The 12,122-nt window shown below is 49.8% G+C and overlaps 1 protein-coding gene across 2 annotated transcripts in view; it reads left to right on the top strand.

Annotated features, from left to right (window-relative positions):
* Positions 1 to 12,122, top strand: part of DRAXIN (dorsal inhibitory axon guidance protein) — a 60,092-nt gene that overhangs the window by 3,380 nt on the left and 44,590 nt on the right. For both annotated transcript variants that reach the window (XM_073585042.1, XM_073585041.1), the window contains exon 2: positions 10,000 to 10,149. The gene's annotated coding sequence lies outside the window, so the exon portion shown is untranslated. The remainder of the gene's footprint in view (positions 1 to 9,999; positions 10,150 to 12,122) is intronic.

The raw sequence follows: 12,122 nt of genomic DNA, 5'->3' as shown, positions 1-12,122 counted from the left end.
GCCTACTGTGTGATACAGTCTGAGGGGACCAGAATATACAGGTGTATCTAATCCTACTGTGTAATATAGTCTGAGGGGACCAGAATATACAGGTGTATCTAAGCCTACCGTGTAATATAGTCTGAGGGGACCAGAATATACAGGTGTATCTAAGCCTTCTGTGTGATACAGTCTGAGGGGACCAGAATATACAGGTGTATCTCAGCCTACTCTGTGATACAGTCTGAGGGGACCAGAATATACAGGTGTATCTCAACCTTGTGTGTGATACACCTGTAGATTATGGTCCCCTCTGACTGTATCACACACAAGGCTGAGATACACCTGTATATTCTGGTCTCCTCAGACTGTATCACACAGTAGGCTTAGATACACCTGTATATTCTGGTCCCCTCTGACTGTATCACACACTTAGCTTAGATACACCTGTATATTCTGGTCTCCTCAGACTATATTACACAGTAGGATTAGATACACCTGTATATTCTGGTCCCCTCAGACTATATTACACAGTAGGATTAGAAACACCTGTAGATTCTGGTCCCCTCTGACTGTATCTAATCCTACTGTGTAATATAGTCTATTGGGACTAGAATATACAGGTGTATCTAAGTCTACTGTGTAATATAGTCTGAGGGGACCAGAATATACAGGTGTATCTCAGCCTACTGTGTGATACAGTCTGAGGGGACCAGAATATACAGGTGTATCTAATCCTACTGTGTAATATAGTCTGAGGGGACCAGAATATACAGGTGTATCTAAGCCTACCGTGTAATATAGTCTGAGGGGACCAGAATATACAGGTGTATCTCAGCCTACTCTGTGATACAGTCTGAGGGGACCAGAATATACAGGTGTATCTCAGCCTACTGTGTGATACAGTCTGAGGGGACCAGAATATACAGGTGTATCTAATCCTACTGTGTAATATAGTCTGAGGGGACCAGAATATACAGTTGTATCTAAGCCTACCGTGTAATATAGTCGGAGGGGACCAGAATATACAGGTGTATGTAATCCTTGTGTGTGATACACGACAAGAATATACAGGTGTATCTAATCCTTGTGTGTGATACAGTGAGAGGGGACCAGAATCTACAGGTGTATCTAAGCCTACTGTGTGATACAGTCTGAGGGGACCAGGATATACAGGTGTATCTCAGCCTTGTGTGTGATACAGTCAGAGGGGACCAGAATGTACAGGTGTATCTAATCCTTGTGTGTGTTATACACGACCAGAATATACAGGTGTATCTAATCCTTGTGTGTGATACAGCCTCAGGCACGGGAGTATCCTGGTGTATGTCAGCTGTGTGGTACTTCTGCTGTGGCCGACCAAAGTCATGTCCATTACTGATTATTGCTGGGCTTTGTGGTGTCCAGTCCATACGTGGCCACGCTGTCTTCATAGTAACCGCCGACAGATGGCGACCCTGCCTGGCGTCAGTCATTACTCCGTCACCCAGTGGTGGCCATGCCTGGTACTGCAGCTCAGTCCTATCAGGACATCTGAGCCAGGGACAGAATACCAGGAGCAGAGTGACAGGAGGCATCTTCTGACCTGTTTGGCCACTAGGTGTCAGCACATGTGAAATCTGCAGCGGATGAGATTATTTGCAAATTTGCTTTATTATTGATGTCATTACTAAAGTAAGAGTTTGGCCTTTAATTAATGAAATCATACTAAAGATGGAGTAGTGTGACTGGTCCTGCCAGCGGAATTCACTCCGCCATAAAATCATCAGTGCAGGGGTTTACCCCAGGAGATGCCAGATATCTGGGACAGGTTTTATTTTTAATTACAAAGGTAGCATTAATGATAAGGCAGAGCATGAAGTTGGGTTTCTTTATAAGGCAGAGCATGAAGATGGGATTACTGATAAAGCAGAGGATGAAGATGGGATTCCTGATAAGGCAGAGGATGAAGATGGGATTTCCTGATAAGGCAGAAAATGAAGATGGGGCTCCTGATAAGGCAGAGGTTGAAGATGGGACTCCTGATAAGGCAGAGGATGAAGATGGGACTCCTGATAAAGCAGAGGATGAAGATGGGATTCCTGATAAGGCAGAGGATGAAGATGGGATTTCCTGATAAGGCAGAGGATGAAGAGGGGATTCCTGATAAGGCAGAGGATGAATTTGGGGCTCCTGATAAGGCAGAGGATGAATATGGGGCTCCTGATAAGGCAGAGGATGAAGATGGGGCTCCTGATAAGGCAAAGGATGAAGATGGGGCTCCTGATAAGGCAGAGGATGAAGATGGGGCTCCTGATAAGGCAGAGGATGAAGATGGGGCTCCTGATAAGGCAGAGGATGAAGATGGGGCTCCTGATAAGGCAGAAAATGAAGATGGGGCTCCTGATAAGGCAGAGGATGAAGATGGGACTCCTGATAAGGCAGAGGATGAAGATGGGACTCCTGATAAGGCAGAGGATGAAGATGGGTTTCCTGATAAGGCAGAGGATGAAGATGGGTTTCCTGATAAGGCAGAGGATGAAGATGGGTTTCCTGATAAGGCAGAGGATGAAGATGGGTTTCCTGATAAGGCAGAGGATGAAGATGGGACTCCTGATAAGGCAGAGGATGAAGATGGGACTCCTGATAAGGCAGAGGATGAAGATGGGACTCCTGATAAGGCAGAGGATGAAGATGGGACTCCTGATAAGGCAGAGGAAGAAGATGGGACTCCTGATAAGGCAGAGGAAGAAGATGGGACTCCTGATAAGGCAGAGGAAGAAGATGGGACTCCTGATAAGGCAGAGGAAGAAGATGGGACTCCTGATAAGGCAGAGGAAGAAGATGGGACTCCTGATAAGGCAGAGGAAGAAGATGGGACTCCTGATAAGGCAGAGGAAGAAGATGGGACTCCTGATAAGGCAGAGGAAGAAGATGGGACTCCTGATAAGGCAGAGGAAGAAGATGGGACTCCTGATAAGGCAGAGGATGAAGATGGGACTCGTGATAAGGCAGAGGATGAAGATGGGGTACCTGATAAGGCAGAGGATGAAGATGGGGTACCTGATAAGGCAGAGGATGAAGATGGGGTACCTGATAAGGCAGAGGATGAAGATGGGATTCCTGATAAGGCAGAGGATGAAGATGGGATTCCTGATAAGGCAGAGGCTGAAGATGGGACTCCTGATAAGGCAGAGAATGAAGATGGGACTCCTGATAAGGCAGATGATGAAGATGGGATTCCTGATAAGGCAGAGGATGAAGATGGGACTCCTGATAAGGCAGAGGATGAAGATAGGACTCCTGATAAGGCAGAGTGTGACAACTCTAGGCTAATACGTCCAAGAGTGGACCCTCTGGGTCGTGGATCCGGAGCCCCTGGGCCGAGCGTACCTGGTGAAGACCGACCCCTGTACAGGGATCGTTAGGGGCAGGGCCGCAGGGGGCAGAACCGCGACAGCCGGTGCCAGGAGGGACGACTCGATGGATAGACAGGCAGAGCAAGGATAACGGAAAATACTGGCCAAGATTCCACAGGAAGGGGTTCAGAGGGGAACCACGGGACAGAGACAGACTGACGGAAGTGGAGCAGGCCAAGGAGCACACAGGGAGAACAGCAAAGGATAGGCAGGGTACACTAGAAGGTAAGGGCCGATGGGTGCAAGAGGTCACACAATCACCAGGCGCCCTCAGAATAGAGCGGACGCCTGATATAACCAGAGGCCGGAAGTACGCCCTACAGACCCTCCCCTCAGCGACGCCCCCTACTATCAGAAGAGAGCGGGGGAACGCGCGTGCGCGGCCTAAGGCCGGCGCGGTTACCCGCAGCAGCGCGGGGAGCAGAGCGAAAGTGCGAGTGGAGAGGAGGACGCAGGTGAGGAGGAGCTGCGGCGGGCACCGCCGCTGAAGGGGCATCGGCGGGCACGGCCGCCGATGTCACAGTACCCCCCCCCATATGTCCTCCCCTTCTGAGGTTGGTCAGAAATCTTTTCATGATAAGGGGGGCATCGACATTCTCTCGGGGCTCCCAGGACCTCTCCTCTGGACCAAAACCCTTCCAGTCGATAAGAAAAAGAGTTTTACCCTTGACCCTTTTCATAGCCAAAATGTCCTTTACTTCAAAGACATCGTTAGAAGAAATTGGCGAGGGAGGGGACATGGAGGTTGGTTGGAACCGGTTCAAAACCACAGGTTTAAGGAGCGAGATATGGAAGGCGTTAGGGACCCGGAGCGATGCCGGCAACCTCAATTTGTAGGCTACTTCGTTAATGCGCCCAAGTACTTCAAAAGGACCGATGTATCGAGGACTTAATTTGTAAGCAGGGACTTTCAGGCGGATATGTTTGGTAGAAAGCCAGACTTTGTCCCCGGGATGGTACGGGGGTAGATCCCTTCGTCTCTTGTCTGCGTGTTTCTTAATTCGGACGCTGGCTACCTCGAGCGCCTCCCTGGTCTCCTTCCAAATTTGCGAAAATTCCTTGGCGAGAGTATCTGCTGCAGGGACTCCAGATGATGCGGAAAAAGGCAACGGAACCCCAGGATTTAGCCCAGTTACCACAAAGAACGGCGTCTTGGACGTTGATTCGCTGGGATGATTATTATGAGCGAATTCCGCCCAAGGTAGGAGTGAGACCCAATTATCCTGATGAGCGTTAGAAAAGTGGCGTAAGTAGGTGGTCAAAATCTGGTTAATCCGTTCCACTTGGCCGTTGGTTTGAGGATGATACGCTGAGGAGAAGTCGAGAGACGTGCCCAGGAGCCGACAGAGGGCCCTCCAGAATCGGGAGGTAAACTGGACCCCTCGATCGGTTACGATTCGTAGAGGAAGACCATGCAGCCTGAAAACCTGGTGGATAAAGATCTCGGCCAACTTTGGAGCAGATGGCAGTCCGAACAAGGGAATAAAGTGGGCCATCTTGGAGAAGCGGTCTGCGACGACTAAGATGGTATTACATCCAGCAGAGCGAGGCAGATCAGTCACGAAATCCATGGCGATTTGCTGCCAAGGGGCCTCTGGCACAGGCAACGGATGAAGGAGACCGGAGGGCAGAGTCCTAGGAACCTTGTTCTGAGCACAGGTCCTGCAAGAGGCTACAAAGTCCTTTGCATCCTGGTGGAGAGAGGGCCACCAGTAATACCGGGAGAGAAGCAAAAGAGTCTTCTTAATCCCAACGTGCCCAGCAACCTTGGAGGAATGTCCCCAGCGCAGCACTTCCAGACGTTTGTTTGAAGGAACGAAGGTCTTGCCCGGCGGAAGGGTAGAGAATCTCACAGGGGCCACGGAGATAACTTTAGCCGGCTCGATGATATATGATGGATCCTCCTCCTTTTCAGGTGGCTGCAAAGACCTGGAAAGCGCATCAGCTTTAATGTTCTTACTGCCGGGCCGGAAGTGGAGCTTAAACTCAAAACGGGAAAAGTACAAGGCCCACCTGGCTTGTCTGGAATTGAGTCTCTGGGCAGATTGCAGGTAGGCCAAGTTCTTGTGGTCCGTAAAGATAGTAAAGGGATGCACTGCCCCTTCGAGCAGATATCGCCATTCCTCCAGCGCCATCTTAATGGCCAACAATTCCCGGTCCCCAATGGAGTAGTTGCACTCCGCAGGAGAAAAGGATTTGGAGAAGAACCCGCAGGGGACTAGACGTCCGGATGGAGCCTGTTGGGACAGAACCGCCCCAGCTCCAGTGGAGGAGGCATCAACTTCCAGGATGAAGGGCCTACTAGCCACTGGGCGGTGTAGGATCGGAGCAGAGGCAAACGAGCGTTTCAGGGCAAGAAAGGCGTCCTCGGCTTCGGAAGACCAGACGTTAGACTTCGTCCCCTTACGGGTTAGGACCGTGATGGGCTTGGTGACTGTAGAAAAGTGGGGTACAAACTGTCGGTAATAGTTAGCGAAGCCGAGGAAACGCTGGATGGCCTTTATGCCAACTGGACGAGGCCACTGGAGTACCGCGGACAGCTTCTCCGGATCCATCTTAAGGCCGGAATCCGTGATGATATATCCCAAGAAAGGTAACGCTGTTTGCTCGAAGAGGCACTTCTCAATCTTGGCGTAAAGACGATTTTCTCGAAGGCGCTGCAGGACCATGCGTACACTTCTCCGATGGGAGGAGAGATCGGCCGAGAAAACGAGGATATCATCCAAGTAAACCACCACGCAGGAATAGAGTAGGTCCCGGAACACCTCATTTACGAATTCCTGAAACACCGCCGGAGCATTGCAGAGACCGAACGGCATGACCAAGTATTCATAATGGCCGTCCCGAGTATTGAAGGCCGTCTTCCACTCGTCCCCCGCTCGGATTCGGATTAAGTTGTAAGCTCCCCGCAGATCCAACTTCGTGAAGATTCTGGCCCCCCTCAGCCGGTCGAAGAGTTCAGGAATCAGCGGGAGCGGGTACCGGTTTTTAACAGTGATGTTGTTCAGGCCCCGGTAATCAATACAGGGTCGCAGGGACCCATCTTTCTTCCGGACGAAGAAAAAACCTGCGCCCGCAGGAGACGAGGATTTCCGGATGAACCCCTTGGCCAGATTCTCCTGTATGTATTCCGTCATAGCCGTGGTCTCTGCTGGGGATAGAGGATAAGTTCTCCCTCTGGGAGGGTTGGCTCCGGGGACCAGGTCAATAGGGCAGTCAAAGGAGCGATGAGGTGGTAAGGAGTCCGCTTCCTTTTTGCTGAACACATCGGCAAACATGTGATAGGGTGCGGGTAGGCCCGGAAGGTCGGCAGGCTTCGAGCATGGACGGGGACGAGTGAGAGCCCGTAGGCAGTGCTCCTGGCAGGAGTGCCCCCAACGGAGAACTTCCCCAGAGCGCCAGTCAATCACTGGCTCGTGCCGTCTGAGCCAGGGTAGCCCTAGAAGAACAGCATGGGCTAGTTGTGGCAGGACATAAAAGGCTATCCTCTCGAGGTGGAGTGCTCCGATTTGAAGGTCTACTTCGACGGTAACTGTGGTGATGAGTCCGGGTAAAGGTTTACCATCAACGGAGGAAATAGCACGAGGGTTCCTTAATACAATCACTGGGATCCGGAGTTTATCAACCTCCTCCTGGCGGATAAAGTTACCAGCAGCACCCGAGTCCACATACGCCTCCACAGATCCACGCTCCCGACCTGTAATTATCAAAGCTGAAAGGGTAAGGGGGAGAGAGGAATTTTGATCACCTAGGGGGTCCTCTCTTACCTGACCTAGGTGGAGGCATTTCCCGACCTCTCTGGCTTCTCCGGGCAAGAACGCACAAAATGGTTGGCACCTCCGCAGTACAGGCAGAGTCCCTTGGTCATCCTCTCCCTGCGCCGTTGCTCGGACAGTCTGACACGATCAATCTGCATTGGCTCAGGAGCGGTACTAACAGGAGATGCAGAGAAACGAGGGACAGGAGCCTGGTACAGCCTAAAGGACCTTCTCTCTCCGACCGCCTCTCGGGCGCGCTCCTGAAAGCGTAGATCAATACGAGTGGCCAGAGAAATAAGGTCCTCCAGAGTGGTGGGGGTGTCTCGCCCGGCAAGCTCATCCTTGATCTTACTGGAGAGGCCTCTCCAAAAGGCTCCCACAAGAGCCTCATTGTTCCACCCCAACTCTGAAGAGAGGGTCCGGAAGCGGATGGCGTATTGCCCCACTGTGAGGGAACCCTGGCGGAGGTTAAAAAGGGCCTCCGTGGAGGATGCTAAGCGACCCGGTTCATCGAATACCTTGCGAAAGGTTTCCAAGAAGGTCAGAATGTTTAACACTACGGGGTCATCCCTCTCCCACAGGGGGTTCACCCAGGACAGGGCCTCACCCTCGAGATGGGACACAATGAACGCCACCTTGGCGCGGTCAGTAGGATACTGAAGGGGGGCAAGCTCAAAATGTAGCCTGCATTGATTTAGAAAACCCCGGCATAACTTAGGGTCTCCGCTGTACCTGGGGGGTTTACCCAGACGGGGAGCCGGGGTGGAGACCACGTCAGAGGGGGAAGTTGCTGCGGCAGCAGAGGATTGCAGAGCAAGCAATCGATCATCCACGGATGCCATGTAACCTAAGATGTGGGATTGAGCGTCGCGCTGCTGCGCGAGCTCCTGCTGGAGACTGACTAGGAGGGGAGCGTGCCCGGGGTCAGAGGTCTGCAGGGCGGATAGCCGGGTGTCCATAGACTTCATAAAGGACATTATCCGGGTCTGGTTTTCACGAAGGAAAAGTAATTCCTTTTGTGTGGCGGCTGCGGCACCGGCGGGATCCATGGCCTGGTGATACTGTGACAACTCTAGGCTAATACGTCCAAGAGTGGACCCTCTGGGTCGTGGATCCGGAGCCCCTGGGCCGAGCGTACCTGGTGAAGACCGACCCCTGTACAGGGATCGTTAGGGGCAGGGCCGCAGGGGGCAGAACCGCGACAGCCGGTGCCAGGAGGGACGACTCGATGGATAGACAGGCAGAGCAAGGATAACGGAAAATACTGGCCAGGATTCCACAGGAAGGGGTTCAGAGGGGAACCACGGGACAGAGACAGACTGACGGAAGTGGAGCAGGCCAAGGAGCACACAGGGAGAACAGCAAAGGATAGGCAGGGTACACTAGAAGGTAAGGGCCGATGGGTGCAAGAGGTCACACAATCACCAGGCGCCCTCAGAATAGAGCGGACGCCTGATATAACCAGAGGCCGGAAGTACGCCCTACAGACCCTCCCCTCAGCGACGCCCCCTACTAGCAGAAGAGAGCGGGGGAACGCGCGTGCGCGGCCTAAGGCCGGCGCGGTTACCCGCAGCAGCGCGGGGAGCAGAGCGAAAGTGCGAGTGGAGAGGAGGACGCAGGTGAGGAGGAGCTGCGGCGGGCACCGCCGCTGAAGGGGCATCGGCGGGCACGGCCGCCGATGTCACACAGAGGATGAAGCTGGAATTCCTGATAAGGCAGAGGATGAAGATGGGATTCCTGATAAGGTAGAGGATGAAGATGGGATTCCTGATAAGGCAGAGGATGAAGATGGGATTCCTGATAAGGCAGAGGATGAAGATGGGATTCCTGATAAGGCAGAGGATGAAGATGGGATTCCTGATAAGGCAGAGGATGAAGATGGGATTCCTGATAAGGTACAGGATGAAGATGGGATTCCTGATAAGGCAGAGGATGAAGATGGGATTCCTGATAAGGCAGAGGATGAAGATGGGATTCCTGATAAGGCAGAGGATGAAGATGGGATTCCTGATAAGGCAGAGGATGAAGATGGGGCTCCTGATAAGGCAGAGGGTGAAGATGGAATTCCTGATAAGGCAGAGGATGAAGATGGGATTTCTGATAAGTCTGGGGTCACACTAGAGAGAAATACAGACGAGTGCTGTGCGATATAAAATCGCATAGCACTTGGACCAATGTTAATCTATGGGGCAGCTCCCATCATCCATCTTTTTCTTGTCCGCCTTATACGTGCGAGTGAAATCGTAGCATGCTGTGATTTGCACTGTATTGCAGCTGAGACTCACTAATGCAAGTCTATGGGGGCGAGAAAAAAACGGATTAGACACGGACCATACATGTGACTTGCGAGAAATAAGTTCTTCAGGTGACAGGAAATGGAAGCAGCCATTATCAGGAAGCTAGGGCATGCTAATTAGCTTTGCAAGCACTACAAGGAACCAGGACGCATGCCTCCACGGAGCCCGCCACCATGTCCACATGCATAAACGTGGCGCTGCTCATAGTTCTGGTCCAAGAGAGGCCATAACTATGGGATCAGAGGGACGCCCATAATACTGACTGGACAAGAAAGGAGGCAGCGTGGAGGAGGATATGTGGCCAGATGTTTCCTGACTTTGAGGACAAGCCTTGTGAGGCCCAGGAGCAAATTAGTAAGTACAATCCCTGTATAATATTATTGAGCTATGTAACACCTGTTAACATCAGAATTTTACCTAATTTTTATCTGCTTTTATTGTACCAATATTTGGCACATTACTGGGTTCAAACTTAATACTTATCATGCCACATTATAGTGAAAAGTACTTTTTAGATTATCAGAGCAGATTTTAAACATTAAATATACACTGTATGTTTGTTTGCAGTGAATGATGACATGAGACGCTGGCGCACCGTGAGGGACCAGTACCGGCGTGAACGACAGCAGCGTGCCAGGAGTGGGGATGCAGCACCGACGAAAAGAAAGTGTATATACTATGACAGGCTTTTCTGGCTCCCATTCTGGATCTGAGACTGTAAGTGCAGGCATCACACCACATTTTAAACATAAAGAAAACAACTCAACAAAGATGTCAGTATCAATTAGAAAATAGCAATAACAATAAAATGGAAATAGAATAATGATACTGCAATAACGGTGTGGACTGATTGCGAAATACCAACGGGGAGCAAAGGAGAAAACAAACGATCACATAGTCCATATTATATTCAAAATAGAAAATCCATTTATTGATAGATACATATACAGGTAAAGGCAAAGAACACCAAGGTGTGATAGCAGCTCAAAAAACGGGACACAGGTGTAGTGACACCCCACATAATTATAATCGATAATGTAATGGTAAATACCAATTATAGTTAGTAAATACTCCCCATAAAGCAAATTCCCAAACAACTAGATATAGCATGAGAATATATCGATATCCCCAAAATATAGTACAACTATAGAAACATGGTATAATCTAAGACATCTCTCAATATCACCAAAGGCAGCGCAATCATAATCTATACATATAATAAACAGGTGAAGTAATGCACATACCGATAAATATCTCACTAATTGTGCGGGAGGCACAGGGGGAGAAGGATGAGGGCTGTCAGCACACAAGCGACGCTAGTGAGATATGTATCGGTGTGTGTATATATATATATATATATATATATATATATATATATACAGGGGTTGGACAAAATAATGGAAACACCTGGAAACATCAACAAAAGTTAGTTTAATATGGTGTAGGTCCACCTTTTGCGGTGATTACAGCCTCAATTCTCCGAGGTATGGATTCATATAAAGTGTGAATTGTTTCCAAAGGAATTGTAGCCCATTCTTCAGGTAAAACACCCTCCAGTTCTTTGAGCGACGATGGTGACGGAAATCGACATCTAACTTGAATCTCTAAAATCGGCCATAAATGCTCAATAATGTTGAGGTCTGGGGATTGTGGGGGACAGATGAGATGCTCAACTTCATTAGAATGTTCCTCGTGCCATGCTTTAACGATTCTAGCTGTATGCATTGGTGCATTATCATCCTGAAAGTTGGTGTTCCCCTCCGGGAACAGTGCTTGAACCATAGGATGCACTTGGTCGCCCAAAATGCCTAAATAATCTCTGCTGTTCATTCTTCCATGAAGAGATAACATTGGCCCGGCGGATCTCCATGAAATAGCACCCCAGATCATCACAAAACCTCCGCCATGTTTTACGGTTGGGAGAAGACAGTCTGGATGGAATGCTTCTTTCGCCTGTCTCCAATCGTACACTCGGCCGGAGGTCGGAAATAAGGTAAACGATGATTCGTCTGAGAGTATCACATGTTTCCACTGCTCGAGGGACCAATTCTGGAGGTTTCTACACCACTCTAAACGCTTGGAAACATTTGTCATTGAGAGCAGCGGTTTTCTAGTTGCAGCTCTTCCGTGAAATCCAGATTTGTGGAGCTCCCGACGAACAGTTTTCGTGGAAACTGGGTTCTGTAGGTGTTCATTGAGCTCAGCAGTGATTTTCCGAGCAGTGGTCTTGCAATCCTCTCTCACAATTCGCTTTAGAGTCCGACGGTCTCTCTCAGTCAACTTCGACTTTCGGCCGGACCTGTGCTTTGCTGCGGACGTTTTTCCTTCTCTTTCAAACGCAGTCATTACTTTGGAGACAGTACCACACGCCAAGCATTCGGGCACTTTCTGTTACACTAGCACCTGCCATACGAGCACCAACAATTTGGCCTCTTTGAAAATCCGAGAGGTCTGCCATTGGTATCAGGTTTTCATCAATGTTCTTACAATTCTGCAAAACAGACAGTTAATTTACAAACACATATCACATAACACAAATAATCAACTACAAAACAGTAACATATGTCACGGTTTGCATGTTTATAACATGCTCGAAGATTATGATGCCAAAACTTTAGGTGTTTCCATTATTTTGTCCAACCCCTGTATGTGTATGCATGTGTGTGTGTGTGTATATATATATATATATA

Source organism: Dendrobates tinctorius, unplaced genomic scaffold, assembly GCF_039654945.1.
Source record: "Dendrobates tinctorius isolate UK_male_01 unplaced genomic scaffold, ASM3965494v1 ptg000086l, whole genome shotgun sequence".
NCBI lineage: Eukaryota > Metazoa > Chordata > Amphibia > Anura > Dendrobatidae > Dendrobates > Dendrobates tinctorius.
Note: the sequence above shows the minus strand (reverse complement) of the source record. Positions and strands in the feature narration are given on the sequence as shown.